The sequence below is a fragment of the Protopterus annectens genome, chromosome 5.part0, assembly GCF_019279795.1.
Source record: "Protopterus annectens isolate FY-2018-M chromosome 5.part0, PAN1.0, whole genome shotgun sequence".
Classification (NCBI taxonomy): Eukaryota; Metazoa; Chordata; order Ceratodontiformes; family Protopteridae; genus Protopterus; species Protopterus annectens.
The window spans coordinates 1,578,329,820-1,578,347,613 of NC_056735.1; positions in this window are offsets into that span (position 1 = coordinate 1,578,329,820).

Sequence of the window (17,794 nt, forward strand, 5' to 3'; positions counted from 1 at the left end):
GAATTGTGTTTTCAGTTAATTGAGCTTTCAGTGAATTGTGCACAGTTAAATGTGTTTTAGTGAAATGTGCTTTCAGTGACTAGTCCTAGACCCATATATATGTATATATCTATATATATATATATATATATATATATATATATATATATATATATATATATTTATATATATATATATATATATGTATATATATATATATATATATATATATATATATATATAAAACAAACACACACACATAGATATATTTGCATATACATATATATGTGTGAGTGTCTAAAAAACACTGCAGCAATGCTATGATGCTGTGACTACAAATATTCTCCAAAATATTTTATCAGTAATTCCACCTTTATGCATTTTAGTTTTGCCTGCAATTACTAGTGTACAGTATTTGTGATTCTTATTATTAGGTGCATATTTCCTAAGTCTGTACCATAGATATACTTGCTGTGTGCACTTCAAAGCATGATATACATTACATTAAGTACTACAACAGTCCTTGCAAAAAATGGTATTATTGTACGGACATGTCCAGCTCCACATGCAATTACATTCATATTGTCATGCCTACATGCATGTGAATATTTTATCTTCATTTCATATTATCATTCATATCTGTCATGTATGTGAACATTTCATCTTAATTTCATATCATTATTCATATCAGAGGATTACTTTACTTAATATATAAACTCATTATCACTATGCAAACATTTAACTCACACAGAATTTTTAAAGAATTTCTTGAAATGGCAAATCACTGCAGAAAAAGACATATTGAAGCTATATTGAATTTTCACTAGAAAACATACCATACCTTTTCATCTCTTAGAACAAGAAATCTGGACAAAGCCACAAATAATAGGACAGCAAAGGCCCTAAAATGGGGACACTTTTTAAATATTGTTGTTACAAACTAGTTGATAGAATAACAAGTTTTGCATTAGCATGAATTTTCTGAATGATATTAAGTTTAAAAATCAGATGTCTGCCATTATTTCCTAACTTTAGTCCTCAATGATTCATAAGTGATTTGTCAGAAAACCACAATTTGATGAGAAACGGGTCAAAATATGAGTCAAAAAATCTGGATCTTTTTTAAAAACTGGACAGGTGAGGGCTATGATACATACAACACACACTTGGAAAATAATAAACTCACACACACACACACACACACACACACACACAGATATATCTTTCTCTCACACACAGATATATCTCTCTCTCTCTCTCTATATATATATATGTGTATGTGTGTGTGTGTGTGTGTGTGTGTGTGTGTGTGTGTGTGTGTGTGTGTGTGTGTGCGTTATGTATGTATATATATATATACACTTACGCATATACGTGTGCATATGTCTATATCTGTTATTATCTATATTTGTGTATCTATATACATGTATCTAAAGGCATGCATCTATCTATATATATATATATATATATATATATATATATATATATATATATATATATATAAGGTTCCCTATCAGAAGCTTGAAACACTATAAGCTCGAAAATCAAAATCCTGAAACCAAAAGCCTGAAAACTCAAAATCCTGAAAACCCAAAATCCTGAAACTCAAAATCCTGAAAACACAAAATAGACATACTGACGTCATTGTGGCTTTGCTATCGTTAGTCCTGTGGTGTTAGGTTATGCATTGGGTTCAGGTAAGTGTGTGGTTGGTTTTATGTTAGGGTTAGGGGAGGTTTAAGTGAGTTAGGGTTAGGTGCAGGTTAGGCATGTATGCAATAGTGACAAAAATTAGGGTTAGGGGCTTAAGTGAGTTAGGTTAGGTGCGGGTTAGGTGAGTGTGATAGTGACGGACCTTAGGGTTAGGGTTAGGGTTAAGGTAAGTCGGTAGATATTAGTGTCTTTGTATTGGCATATTAGCATTATTTGTGTTTTCAGGATTTTGAGTTTCAGGATTTTGGGTTTTCAGGATTTTGAGTTTTCAGGTTTTTGGTTTCAGGATTTTGATTTTCGAGCTTATAGTGTTTCAAGCTTCTGATAGGGAACTATATATATATATATATATATATATATATATATATATATATATATATATATATATATATATATATATATATATATATATATATATATATATATATATATATATATATATATATATATATATATACATACACATTTATATCTGTATATACTTCATGCTAACCCCGGACCTATTTCAGACATGGAAACATGAAAAATCTCCAAATTCAATACTATAGATATATAACGTGTGCCGTGATATTTGTTACATGCGGCTTGCAGCAGTAACATACTCATACATACACATAACACAAACGCATACATACGCACACTAATATTTATATTTGTATACACATTCAGAAACACACATACACACATGCTTACACACAGGTACACGCACACACAAAAGTATGGATAGTCATACATTTGAAGTCATTCTTGACTAACCTCGCAGAATACAGCATGCAATATAACATATGCTTGTGCTGTTCCACACACTGTATGTGAAGCTATCAGCTGTTTAATCACATCTGACAAGTACTGGTGCTGGATATTGTTATTTTGAAGGACAAGACATTTCTGCTGACTTCTCTGGTAATTGTACAGCTCTGCAGCACTAAGAGATTTAAGTGCGCTGGGAGGAAGGGAACAGTTTGGAAGATGAAGCAGACAGCCTTCAGTGTTGAATAATTGAAGCTCTGGTATGAGGCTTGTATCTTTTGACAGCATGTAATTTGTCTCACTGGTACAACATTGTTGAAGTCTGAAAAGGCAGGGAGGGACTCTTGCACTGTTAGCAGCACCTGGGGATAGAAGTGTATTAGCTGAATTAAAAAAATATACAGCCGCTATTAATATCAGAGGGACTGCAATAAACACATGGACTATATAGGCAGAACTGCATTCTAAGACAGAAGATTAGAATATGTGCAGACTTATACTATAGAACTGTAATGACTATGATCCATTTTCAAGGCTTCCTTTTCACCTTACCTTACTCTTTTTGTCTTCTCTTATGAAATGTTAGTAATAATGTTCTGCTTTTGGTTCCTGTCACTATCACTGTTATGCTTGACTGTATCACCACAAATGCCTTTTGATTCATTTTTGCATTACTGCTATTAACCACATGCATTTTTCAGTTCAGATCATATTCCTGATTTTTAAAGCTGTTATGTGACTGTTATGACACTATTCAAATTTTCATTTAAAACAAATGTAAACCAAATATGACTGATTTAGCTAATGATCTGAGTGATTTCACAGCAAAAAATACTAACAATTGAAAATACAGTGAAAAACAATGTTCTATAATCAAGTAGTTCTGTGATGAGATTCAGTGACATTTGCTAAAGTTACATTTTGAATTGTATCAGAGGAAAAGAGGCAAGAAGAGATGCATGGCTCATCATCAAAATCCACATATTTACTTACAAGCACTTGGTGGCTTCATTCTCTAACCCAAATAACCAGTCTTACACACATTTGAACCCATATACAGATATGTACCGATGCTATCTAAAAATCTAACAACTGATAGGGAATAGAAAATGAAATTTATAAAACCAAAATCAAGTCCTAGGAATATGAAATAATATCCAGATGAGAACTAGCAAGATAATTCTTGAGAAAGGAATATTTTCCTAGACCTTCTGAAATAAGGCACTGTGTTAACTGCTTAAGCTGGGAAGGCAATTAATCATACAAGTTACAGATCTGATATGAAAAGAAACAGACACATTCCCGAGAATTCAATGAACTCTGTGTAGGACTTGTGCTAAGCCGACATGGAATTTAAGTTTTTGTGCAATGAGCAGTAGTGCTAATTGAATATGCATGCCATGCATGTCGCTTACATGGATGCAAGTGAGGTTTTGTGGCCAGCAACAGTGTTGCCAGCCAGGAAGCCATGTAAAGCAGTACACACACATACAGAACTTGCAGACAAGTGTACATATGGGCAAACTTCTTCTGCGAGGTTGCTTGCACAGCCCCAATGATCACCAGGGCAAAATTGCTGCAATGCCAGCGGTAGTCACATAGTATAGAAAAGTGTACTTAGTGCAATGTACACTACAACATGTTTTTTGGCATAGTGTAACAAAGGTTTTCTGGTGATTAGAAAGGGGTACACAGAATGCATCATAGATATGCTAGTCTGACATTGTCATGGAAAATTTTATACCACCGTAAAATCCTGATATGCAAGCATATGTGTTCATGCAAACTATTAAGTGGTAATACTGATGTGATGTGATAGGCTGGTATGTCTATGATGCTGCACAGTCACACTATAGCTGTACGTAGGATACAATTGAATTTCACAGGCTTTTAGGTGCATAGCAGAGTACTAGGGTAAAGTGCCAATATCCCATAAAAGCCTAGCCATATTTAAACTGACTTACACAATATCCCATAAAAGCCTAGCCATATTTAAACTGACTTACACAATTTGCAATAGCTATATGAACAATGTTTACACAGGGATGTGTTTATGCTATGTTATCTAATACCAACTGCCTCTATCCATGAGGGACATGGGCAGAACACCAGGAATGCAATCATGATTAACTATCCATTTATATATGCTGCACTTGAAGATGGCCACAAAAGGCCTTTGCTTTATGTGAATGGCAAGCATGTTCCAGAGAAGGAGCAGTGTCTGAAAGATGTATCAATTTCTCCAACATGATTTATGTCAGAAGCTAAGTTAACATACTTGGAATGAGTGACCCTTGAACAGTTTGTACTAATGTGTAACATTGCCATCAAAGACAGATTGTAGGGTACTGTTCAGGCCAGACACAGATCAACCCTTAGTAATCTGTAGAAGATATAATAAAATGATAGGGCTTTAAATCTTTTTGTATATGACTTGTTGTTTACACTGTTTATCTTCATTGTGCAAAAACTCTGAGGTTGCTCAAGCTGTTGCAGATGTGTGGTGAGGTACATGCAAAAGGGTGCTGTGTACTCAATTATTATTATTATGATGAGGGCCAGGTACAATGGCATTATAATGTCCTTTAATGTGCATGGTTTGCCCATGCTTCTAGTTGTGCCGCATACAAGGAATTTGTAATGACTCTGGACACGTGGTGGTTGATGTTACAATTTTTGGTAAATGAGTACCCAGATTAACAAAACACTGGCTGTACTCATAGAGGTGTGCTGTCTATATTGTAATTAGTTTTAGTATTTGCTTTTCAAAAGGGAATCATATTACTTTTATGTTCATGTTTCCATGGGTCTGACACAAATAATTTTTGTGCAGTTATAGTTTCTGTAGTATATCAATAGTTTGTGTTTTCAGTGATTACCCATATCTTGCAGTTATCTACAAAGTTGGTAAGACAAAGGCTGCCCAAATTTGTCTTGAATTCTGGGATGTAAATACTGAAAAGGAAAGAGCAAACCCTGTCATATGGCCCTGGTCACTGGTATCTTGCTAGTGGTGAATTTACATACTTCAACAGTACGTATCCTGTTGGCAATCCGTTTGTTTACACTCCTGGTGATGTATGTGTTTATGAACAGTTGAAACGGTTTATATGTAATACCAGAGTATGGGTTTGTGATAAATGACTTAGCCAGGTCTAGTTAGGCAGGATGTACAGTATTTCCCTCATCCATGCCCTTGGTGACTGTCTTGAAGAAGTCAAACAGATTTAACAGACATGATGTATCCTTAAGGAACCAAACATGGGTTGGGTACACAGTCAGGATATTACCCATGTCCTTTTTGGTAAGGTAAAGAATGATTCCTCTCATTGCCTATAGATGTGGCAAATCAGACTAAAAGGTCTATAATTCCCTGGGTCAGCTGATGGTCCATCTTTGTTCAGATGGATGAGTGTTGCTGTACACCCTTCAGCCTGTGTGGAGGTTATAGTTAAGTAGGGATCCAACTGACTGCTAGGGTAAATTGCAAGTCTTGAAAAGGCAGCCTGGGATGTTGTCAGGGCCCATTGATGCCATATTTTTAGCCTTAGAGTGTAAAAAGATGAGATACTGTCTTGAGAAAATAAGCTGAGCAATGTTTGCATGTATACTTTTGGTGGTGTCCAGTGTGGACAGGGGGGTAAATCCTGATCAAAATCTGTCAGCTACCTCATTGTCTTTTTCCTACAGTTGAGTATGTGTGGTGCCATCCACAAACAACTGTGTTCATGGTTGTGTATTTCCCATATCATTCTGTACTTATTTAAAGATGTGACAACACCTCCATATTCAACTTTTTATATGTATCACATGCCACACAGTGGAAGTCTTTACATAGTCATACAACTATACCTATGTCACTTAATTACAACAGTTGCACATCAAATGTATATATTTTTTCACTGCAAAGCTGGGTGTGAGTGCCCTAATACCATATATGAACACATTACAAATGACGGGAATGTGGTTCATGCAGAACAGTTGCTGACACAAATGCTGTCAGTCACACAATGCTGGTGGGGACCATCTTAATAATCCTCATGAATAGCAACATAATTGTGCATACAATGAATTCACAAAGGCCACTGTTGATTCTGAACTACTTATAGGTTTGTGAAACAGCATTACAACATGTAGATGAAACAAGATACTTGTGCCCATGTGATCAATGTGACATTATATTGATGAATCCCATTGAGCATTTAATGATTGTAGTTACACACATACACACCTGTGCTATACTGCAAGTTTCACTGTGATAATTGAATGACAACGTTGGTATAGTCCACTACAAAAACACATGCCTTAGTAAGGGAACAAAATACATAGCATCATCTCATCTCAACTATTCTCAGGGACCACATTACTACAGATGTTATATAAGAAGCATGTAATCAAATTTTATCAGCAGACATCAGTATATTACCTCAAATCACACTGTCATAGGGCTACCATACATCCATATCTCTACAAAGCATGTCTAGATGAAAGCAACATTGACATGTACAGTGTTCATAGAGCCATAGGACATTAGTAAGCTAAGAGCCAAGATTACATAAAATTCTAGCCATTATTATGGCATTTAAACACAAATTGCAATATCTATAAGATGGAAAATAGTAAGGGTATGTGCATACGTTTGTATGTGTTTGATTGCATTACATACTGCATCTGTCAATATGTGGATACATGAAACACACCATGACATAACTAGCAAGCCCACATCCAGTGGTCTGGAGATGGCTTGCCAAGGGTCATGGAAGGACTCTGCTTCACGTTGTGTGTATGCATCTTTGAGATGATGACATCCTTCAGTCTTCTGCAGAAAAGGTGTTATGTTAAAAGAGGCAAAAAGAGATGTTGCGTTCATGGGGCTATGTTTAAGGTTCTCCTTAGTGGGAGTCAAATGAAAAAAGATTTTTAAAGATCATACAATGACCGTAATATATCAGCAACCACACACACACACACACACACACACACACACACACACACACACACACACACACACACACACAGAGCAGTTGACCGAAGTCAGATTTGAACATTAAACCTGTGGAGGTATAGAAGCAGGATTGCTTACAATGTAAGGCTGGCACCACCACATATGTCTGACAGTGTCATTGTGCACTTTATAGAGGATGATAGCAAGACTGTATGCTGACAAGATGATGTTTGGATGAGTGTCTGATATAGATGAGGAGTCACATCTCTTTGTAATACTGTCTGCTAAATATTATTAGGATGAACATACACTCAAGTTTACTATTGTAAGATTAAAAACCCTATCTAGTTACAGAAGCTAAAAAACACAGTAGTTAACATCAATGCCACAGAACAGATTTAACATAAATAGTCTCAGACTGCACTTTACAGAAAATAGTGTGAGGATTCTCACATGCTGGTCTAAAATTGTCTCCACAATTACAGCTAACAGAACACAAACACACACGCTGACTGCAGTGAGTTTAGAACCCTTATCTACTGAACACAGTGTTTAATGCAAGTTCAACAGCACAAGTCTGTCTTTCATACTACCAGGCTGCACTTTGTAGCACATGACATCATCAGTATGTTTTGAGATGTTATGAGGAGTGTCTCACATGCTGCTCTAAAATGGTCTCAACAATAACAGCTAACTGAACACCAACACACACTGAATGCAGTGAGATTAAAACTCCTACCTACCTATCTGCAAAACAGTGCTTAACACAAGTGCCACAGTGCAAGTTGGACTTTCATATAGTCAGACAACACTTTTCAGCTGATGATATTAGCAGTATCTGTTGAGAAGAAAATTATATTAGGAGTGTCTCACATGCTATTCTAAAATGGTCTCCTGAATGTAAGTTAACCAAACACAAAGACACATACAATTTGACTTCAGGGAGATAGGAACCCTACCTTTCTATCTAGCTAAAGTACACAGTACTTAATGCAAGCACCATAACAAAAGTCTAACTTTCATAGTATCAGATAGCAATTTATAGCACATGACATCATTAGTGTATGTTAAAAAGAAGATGTTAGGAGGAATGTCTCACACAATACTCTAAAAGGTCTCCAGAATGTAATTACAGTAGTACACACAGATACAAAACCTGCAGACAAGTGTACATATGGGCAAACTTCTTCTGCAAGGTTGCTTGCACAGCCCCAGTGATCACCAGGGCTACATTGCTTCAAAGACAGCAGTAGCCACATATTATAGAAAAGTGTACTTAGTGCAATGTACACTACAACATGCTTTTTTGGCATAGTGTAATAAAGGTTTTGTGGTGATTAGCAAGGGGTACATAGAATGCATCATAGATACACTAGTCTGACATTGCCATAGAAAATTTTATACCACCATAAAATCCTGATATGCAAGCATATGTGTTCATGCAAACTATCACGTGGTAATACTGATGTGATGTGATGTGATAGGCTGGTATGTCCATGATGCTGCACAGTCACACAATAGCTGTACCTAGGATACAATTGAATTTCACAGGCTTTTTGGGGCATAGCAGAGTGCTAGGGTAAAGTGCCAATATCCCATAAAAGCCTAGCCATATTTAAACTGACTTACACAATTTGCAATAGCTATATGAACAACACCAGGAATGCAATCATGATTAACTATCCATTTATATATGTTGCACTTGAAGATGGCCACAAAAGGCCTTTGCTTTATGTTAATGGCAAGCATGTTCCAGAGAAGGAGCAGTGTCTGAGAGATGTATCAATTTCTCCAACATGATTTATGTCAGAAACTAAGTTAACATACTTGGAATGAGTGACCCTTGCACAGTTTGTGCTAATGAGTAACACTGCCATCAAAGACAGATTGTAAGGTGCTGTTTAGGCCAGACACAGATCAACCCTTAGTAATCTGTAGAAGATATAATAAAATGATAGGGCTTTAAATCTTTCTGCATATGACTTGTTGTTTGCACTGTTTATCTTCATTGTGCAAAAACTCTGAGGTTGCTCCAGCTGTTGCAGATGTGTGGTGAGGTACATGCAAAAGGGTGCATTGTACTCAATTATTATTATGATGAAGGCTAGGTACAATGGCATTATCATGTCCTTTAATGTGCATGGTTTGCCCATGCTTCTAGTTGTGCCACATACAAGGAATTTTTAATGACTCTGGACACGTGGTGGTTGATGTTCCAATTTTTGGTAACTGAGAACCCAGATTACAAAACACTAGCTGTACTCATAGATGTGTGCTGTCTATATTGTAATTAGTTTTGGCATTTGCTTTTCAAAAGGGAATCATATTACTTTTATGTTCATGTTTCCATGGGTCTGACACAAATACTTTTTTTGTGCAGTTATATTTTCTGCAGTATATCAATACTTTGTGTATTCAGCGATTACCCATATCTTGCAGTTATCTACAAAGTTGGTAAAACAAAGGCTGCCCAAGTTTGTCTTGACTTCTGGGATGTAAATACTGAAAAGAAAAGAGCAAACCCTGTCATATGGCCCTTGTCACTGGTATCTTGCTAGTGGTGAATTTACATACTTCAACAGTGTGTGTCCTGTTGGCAATCCATTTGTTTACCTTCCTGGTTTTGTAGGTTCATAGGTTCATACTAGGCTATCTGCCCAAGGGCATTTATAAGCCTAGCCCAGAGTTTTGTGGCTTTCACCACCCCTTTAGTTTGAATGATACTAAGCCCATTATGTTGTTGTCCCTCTATCAAGCAGTGACACTGAGGTAATCTCTGGGGTATATCTGCGATCTCCCATCCATTGGTCAAGATTTCTCTTGAACAAGGCCAGCGAGGTGCTCTGCCTCACGTGTACCGGGATTTTGTTCCACAGCATGGGGAGTTTCTGGGTGATGAATCTGTCCCTCCAACACATCCTATTAATAACCGTGTCAAGGTTTAAGTCTCTCACCCTAGTAGTTTTGAGGGATCTAGACTTTTTGAGGTGGAGTAATGTGAATAGCACACTCCGCCTAGTACTAACCTATGAACCTATGAACCTATGGAGCATGTTCATCAGTTCTGGGTTGGACATGGCCTTATATGTCAGGCACAGGTCACCTCTGAGAAGACAGTAAGTGACTGAATAGAGCTGGAGTTCCTTCAGTCGGGCAGCATAAGACATATTTTTGAGACCCTTTATCCTTTTGGTGAGGAACTTTTGGGGCCTTTCCAGTTGCTGTAAGTGTCGGGTCAGATACATTCCGAATGGGGCATTGTACTCAATCATTGGTCTGATGAGTGATGAGTACAGGGGGACGATGACCTCCCTTGATCTAGATGTGAATCCCTTCATGATCAGGTGGGCAATGTAGAAGGTCTTCCTAACTACTTTGGCGACGTGAGTGTCAAACAAAAGGTTACTGTCAACCTGGGTCCCCAGATCCCTGATAACCTCTTCTGTGCTCAGTGGATTGCCACCTATGTGGTAGCTGGGGGCAACCTTGTTTTTCCCGAAGGGTATGACTATGCATTTTTTGGCGTTTAACTTTAGTCCATGGCTCTGGCACCAGTTATCCGTTTCTATGAGACCCTTCTGAAGGATATCTGTGTCAGATGTGTTCTCAACTATGGCACCCAGTTTGCAGTCATCTGCAAATTTTGTCAGCCATAACCCTCCTGTGTTTGCTTGTACTTCTGAGAAGTAGATGCCGAACAAGAGTGGGCCCAGGACTGAGCCTTGTGGGACACTACTTGTGACAGGTTTTGAGTCTGACATGGCGCCAGCAACTCTCACCCTGTGGGTTCTGTCACTTAGTCAGTTTGCTACCCATCTTGTGACGTATGGGTTAACATTTAAGCTGATGAGTTTTTCAATGATACCGGAGTGGGGTATTGTGTCGAAAGCCTTGGCCAGGTCGAGGTAGGCTGTGTGGACTGCCTTTCCCTCATCAATGGCCTTGGTGACTGTTTCGAAAAAGTCAGCCAAGTTTGAAAGGCATGAACTGCCTTTGACAAAGCCAAACTGGGTTGGATCCAAAGTCTGCAAGTCACCTATGTCTTTATTTATGAGTTCATTTATGATCCTCTCCATGGCTTTGCAAATCAGGCTTGTCAAGCTAATGGGGCGGTAATTTCCAGGGTCGGTGGAGGCACCGCCTTTGTGAAGTGGGACCACAGTTGCTGTACGCCACTCCTTGGGTACGTATCCTGAGGTGAGGCTAAGATTAAACAGCTGTCTTAACTGCGGGTTTAATTCTTCATTGAGTTCGTGGAGCACACAACCGGGGACACCATCTGGTCCCATGGATGCTGTGTTTTTCGCCTTGGAGAGAGCAGTTCTCACCTGAGCGTTAGAGATGTTTGGGGGGCTACAATCCTCTGGTATAGATATCTCTCCTTTTGGGGGGGAGGGGGGGAGTTTGCACTGAACCTGTCAGCCAGTATGTTGGCAATGTCTGTAGGTTCAGTGATTTTTACATCATTTTGAACTAATTCTGAGCATATCTGGGTGTTTCCTCCCAGGTTTCTGACATAGCTAAAGAAGGCCTTATGATTGTCTTTTGAGTACTTAGCGATTTTTCTCTCAAAATTTGCCTTGGATGACTTTATGAGAGATTGTAGTTTTTTACTTATGATGATCAAAGGTGTCTTACCTTTTAGGGATTTTGCTCTATCTTGGAGTAGCTTCCTCCTTTTGTTTTAGAGTTTGTTTATGGCTGGGGTCCACCAGACTGGACGCTTGCCTTTGGTACAAAGAGTTTTTGTTTTGTTTGGGATTGCCTGATCCATGCAGTCCTGTAGGTGCTGGTAGAAGGCATTTGTAAGTGATTCAGCGGCTTGAGTAATGGTTTCTGCAATCTCAGGGGCCTTAAAAGAGACCACACTATTCTTCAGAAGTGTGAAGTTGGCTTTTGAGAAGTTCTTCACTGTGGTCTTTTTTATCTCAGGCGGGGGCTGGATGTGGACTTCCATTGAGATTAGTTTATGATCTGATCTCACCAGTGAGGGGTATACTTCCGGTGTTGAACACTGTGACCCCATGTTCATGATGATAAGATCAAGTATGTTTCCACCTCTTGTGGGGATGGTGACCAGTTGTTCCATGGCATTTGAGTTTATGAACTCTAGGAACCTTAGGGCTAGAGTGTTGGGGCTAGAGTAGTGCTCCCAGTCTATATTCGGGTAGTTGAAGTCACCTAGTATGATGGTATTTGGAGATACATTTATCCCCTCCAGTGTTTTCAGGAAAGCTATGTGAGGTTCCTGAGTTTGAGAGGCTGGCCTGTAACATGCTACAAATTGCAGAGCAGTCTTGCCTATGGTTAATTGCACCTGGATGGTCTCCGATGCATCGTGCGTTGCCACCAACCTTGAGGTGTGGGTGTCCGGATTTTGGGGCCGGAACGCATGATATGAGGTAAAACCTGATAGTGCTGGGGTGCTCTCAGGAGCCTTGAACCAGGTTTCAGTCACAGCACAGACATCGATGTTCTCCATACTGAGAAGGGCCTCGAGTGCGTGCATCTTGAGGTTGAGACTTCTGGCATTGAGCAGCATTACCCTTAGTTTTTTTCCTTTTTTGTGTTCTAGGGTGGTAGGTTTAGAATTTGAGCCTTGCCTAAAAAAGGCACTATGGGGTGGCAAGAGCCTTTGCCAATATCCGAAGCCCAGGGTGACAGGTGCAAGCCGTCCCTTGAGCAGCGTGGCTTGTCCAGCATGTCATCCCAGGCAGACAGACATTGGATCCCCTTTGAATGACACCAGAGTTTAAGCCAATTATTAAAGCTGATCATCTTGTCTCTGTATTGTGGCATCATTCTTGGTGAAGGTAGGATACTGCTCAAGGTCAGGGTCATACCTGCCTGGGCTACATAATCAGAGAGCTCCTCTATGTCTCTTCTCATGTAGTCCAGGGAGGTACGTCTCAGGTCGTTCACACCAGCGTGGACAATGACTGAGTCATACTTGTACCTGCTGCTGAGAGACCTGAGACCTGAGTGCTTGCGTTATGTGGCGGATTCTAGCGCCTGACAGGCAGCTTACTGTGACCTTCTCCTTACTCAATGTTGTATGTGTTTATAAACAGTTAAAACAGTTTATATGTAACAGCAGAGTATGGGTTTGTGATAAATGACTTTGCCAGGTCTAGTTAGGCTGGATGCACAGTATTTCCCTCATCCATGCCCTTGGTGACTGTCTTGGAGAAGCCAAACAGATGTAACAGACATGATGTATCCAAAAGGAACCAAACATGTTGGGTACACAGTCAGGATATTACCCCTGTCCTTTTTGGTAAGGTAAAGAATGATTCCTCTTATTGCTCTATAGATGAGGCAAATCAGGCTAATAGGTCTATAATTCCCTGGGTCAGCTGATGGTCCATCCTTGTTCAGATGGATAAGTGTTGCTGTACACCCTTCTGCTGGAACACAGCCTGTGTGGAGGTTATAGTTAAGTAAGGATCCAACTATCTGCTAGGATAAATTGCAAGGCAGCCTGGGATGTTGTCAGGGCCCATTGATGCCATATTTTAGCTTTAGAGTGTAAAAAGATGAGATACTGTCTTGAGGAAATAAGCTGAGCAATGTTTCCATTTATACTTTTGTGGTGTCCATTGTGGACAGGGGGGTGATTCCTGATCAAAATCTGTCAGCTACCTGATTGACTATTTCCTACAGTTGAGTATGTGTGGTGCCATCCACAAACAACTGTGTTCATATCTGTGTTTTCCCCATATCATTCTGTACTTATTTAAAGTTGTGACAATACCTCCATATTAAAACATTTGATATGTATCACATGCCACACAGTGGAAGTCTTTACATTGTCATACAACTATACCTATGTCACATAATTACAACAGTTGCACATCAAATGTATATATTTTTTCACTGCAAAGCTGGGTGTGAGTGCCCTGATACCATATATGAACATATTACAAATGACGGGAATGTGGTTCATGCAGAACAGTTGCTGACACAAATGCTGTCAGTCACATAATGCTGCTGGGGACCACCTTAATAATCCTCATGAATAGCAACATAATTGTGCATACAATGAATTCACAAAGGCCACTATTGAGTCTGAACTACTTATAGGTTTGTGTAACAGCATTACAACATGCAGATGAAACAAGATATTTGTGCCCATGTGATCAATGTGACATTACATTGATGAATCCCACAGAGCATTTAATGATGGTAGTTACACACTTACACACCTGTGCCATACTGCAAGTTTCACTGTGATAATTGAATGACAACGTTGGTATAGTCCACTACAAAAACACATGCCTTAGTAAGGGAACAAAATACACAGCATCATCTCATCTCAACAGTTCTCAGAGGCTACATTACTACAGATGTTATATAAGACGCATGTAATCAAATTTTATCAGCAGACATCATTATATTACCTCAAATCACACTGTTATAGGGCTACCATACATCCATGTCTTTACAAAGCATGTCTAGATGACAGCAACATTGACATGTACAGTGTTCATAGAGCCTTAGGACATTAGTAAGCTAAGAGCCAAGATTACATAAAATTCTAGCCATTATTATGGCATTTAAACACAAATTGCAATATCTATAAGATGGAAAACAGTAAGGGTATGTGCATACATTTGCATGTGTTTGATTGCATTACATACTGCATCTGCCAATATGTGGATACATGAAACATACCATGACAGAATTAGCAAGCCCACATCCAGCTTGCCAAGGGTCATGGAAGGACTCTGCTTCACGTTGTATGTATGCATCTTTGAGATGATGACATCCTTCAGTCTTCTGCAGAAAAGGTGTTATGTAGAAAGAGGCAAAAAGGGGATGTTGGGTTCATGGGGCTATGTTTAACGTTCTCCTGAGTGGGAGTCAAATGAAAAGAGATTTTAAAGATCATACAATGACCGTAATATATCAGCAACCACACACACACACACACACACACACACACACACACACACACACACACACACACACACACACACACACACACACACACACACACACACACACACACATACACACACACACACACACACACACACCACACAGCAGTTGACCAAAGTCAGATTTGAACATTAAACCTGTGGAGGTATAGAAGCAGGATTGCTTACAATGTAAGGCTCACACCACCACATATGTCTGACAGTGTCATTGTGCACTTTATAGAGGATGATAGTAAGACTGTATGCTGAGAAGATGATGTTTGGATGAGTGTCTGATAGAGATGTGGAATCACATCTCTGTGTAAAATTGTATGCTAAATATTAGTAGGATGAACATACACTCAAGTGTACTATTGTGAGATTAAAAACCCTATCTATTTACAGAAGCTGAAAAACAAAGTAGTTAATATCAATGCCACAGAACAGATTTAACATAAATAGTCTCAGACTGCACTTTACAGAAGATAGTGTGAGGATTCTCACATGCTGGTCTAAAATTGTCTCCACAATTACAGCTAACAGAACACAAACACACACGCTGACTGCAGTGAGTTTAGAACCCTTATCTACTGAACACAGTGTTTAATGCAAGTGCAACAGCACAAGTCTGTCTTTCATACTACCAGGCTGCACTTTGTAGCACATGACATCATCAGTATGTTTTGAGATGTTATGAGGAGTGTCTCACATGCTGCTCTAAAATGGTCTCAACAATGACAGCTAACTGAACACCAACACACACTGAATGCAGTGAGATTAAAACTCCTATCTACCTATCTACAAAACAGTACTTAACACAAGTGCCACAATGCAAGTTGGACTTTCCTATAGTCAGACAACACTTTACAGCTGATGATATTAGCAGTATCTGTTGAGAAGAAAATTATATTAGGAGTGTCTCACATGCTATTCTAAAATTGTCTCCTGAATGTGAGTTAACTGAACACAAAGACATGCAATTTGACTGCAGGGAGATAGAACCTCTACCTCTGTACCTAGCTAAAGAACACAGTACTTAATGCAAGCACCACAACACATGTCTAATGTTCATGGTATCAGATAGCAATTCATAGCACATGACTTCATCAGTGTATGTTAAAAAGAAGATGTTAGGAGGAATGTCTCACACACTACTCTAAAAGGTCTCCAGAATGTGAATTAACTGAACACACACACACACACACACACACACACACACACACACACACACACACACACACACACACACACACATTGACACAGTGAGAATAGAACCCCTACCTATAGCACACAATACTTCATGCAAGCTCCACGGCACAAGTCTAACTTTCATAGTATCGGGCAACACTTTATAGCTGATGACATTAGCAGTGACTGATCTAAAATGATCGCTATAATGTGAAATAGCTGAATACACACACACACACACGCAGGTTGACTGCAGTGAGATTAGAGTCCCTACCTACCTATACCAACAGAACACAGTACTTAATGCATGCACCAATGCACATGTATGACCTTCAAAGAGTCAGACAACACTTCATATCTGAGGACATTAGCAGTGTATTTTTGGGAGTAGGTGCTGGAGGCCTATATCAATTGAACATGTAGGGATGTACAACTGTAAAAATGTTTGTTAGGATACAGAATTGTGCTTTTCTGAATACCCACACACACAGATGACTTTAGTGAGATTAGAATCCCTACCTACCTAATTACACAAGCTAGAGAACACAGTGCTTAATGCAAGTGCCATGGCTTGACAGTGACTTTTACACTGTTGCAAAAGACTTTATAGCAGATTACATTATCAGTGTATGTTTGGGAGACAATGTTGGGATGCTTGTATGAAATGGCTGTGTATTCATTCATGACTATAAACATTTTTGTTCTCCATTGCTGACAATTGATACATACTCCAACTCTTATGGCTGCACACAAATGCATATGCACAAACACACATAAACACCAATTTACTGCAGTAAGATTAGAACCCCTATCTAACTAGTTACACAACCTAAAGAACACAGTACTTAACTTAGGCACCACAACATAAGTTTGACCTTTAACTATTGTTGGACACTTTATAGTGGAGGACATCATAACTGTATATTTGGCAGAAGATGGTGTGATGTGAGGCCTGTATCAAACAGCTGCATAGGCATGTACGAATGTAAAACTTTTTATCCTCCACTGTACTGGATTGCTGACAGTAGGATACAGACTTATGCTTTTCTGATGGCACACAAACACAGGCAACTATTGTCTACAGTAGAATTAGAAATCCTACCTAACTAGTTACACAATTTAGAGATTGCAATACTTATGGCAAGCACCACAATACAAGTCTCACTTTTAAATTGTTGCTGGACACTTTATAGTGGATGACATCATCGTCGTATGTATGGGAGCAGATGTTCTGTGGCCTGTATGAAATAGCTGTGTAGGCATGTACAACTGTAACATTTTTTGTTCTCCATTGCTGACA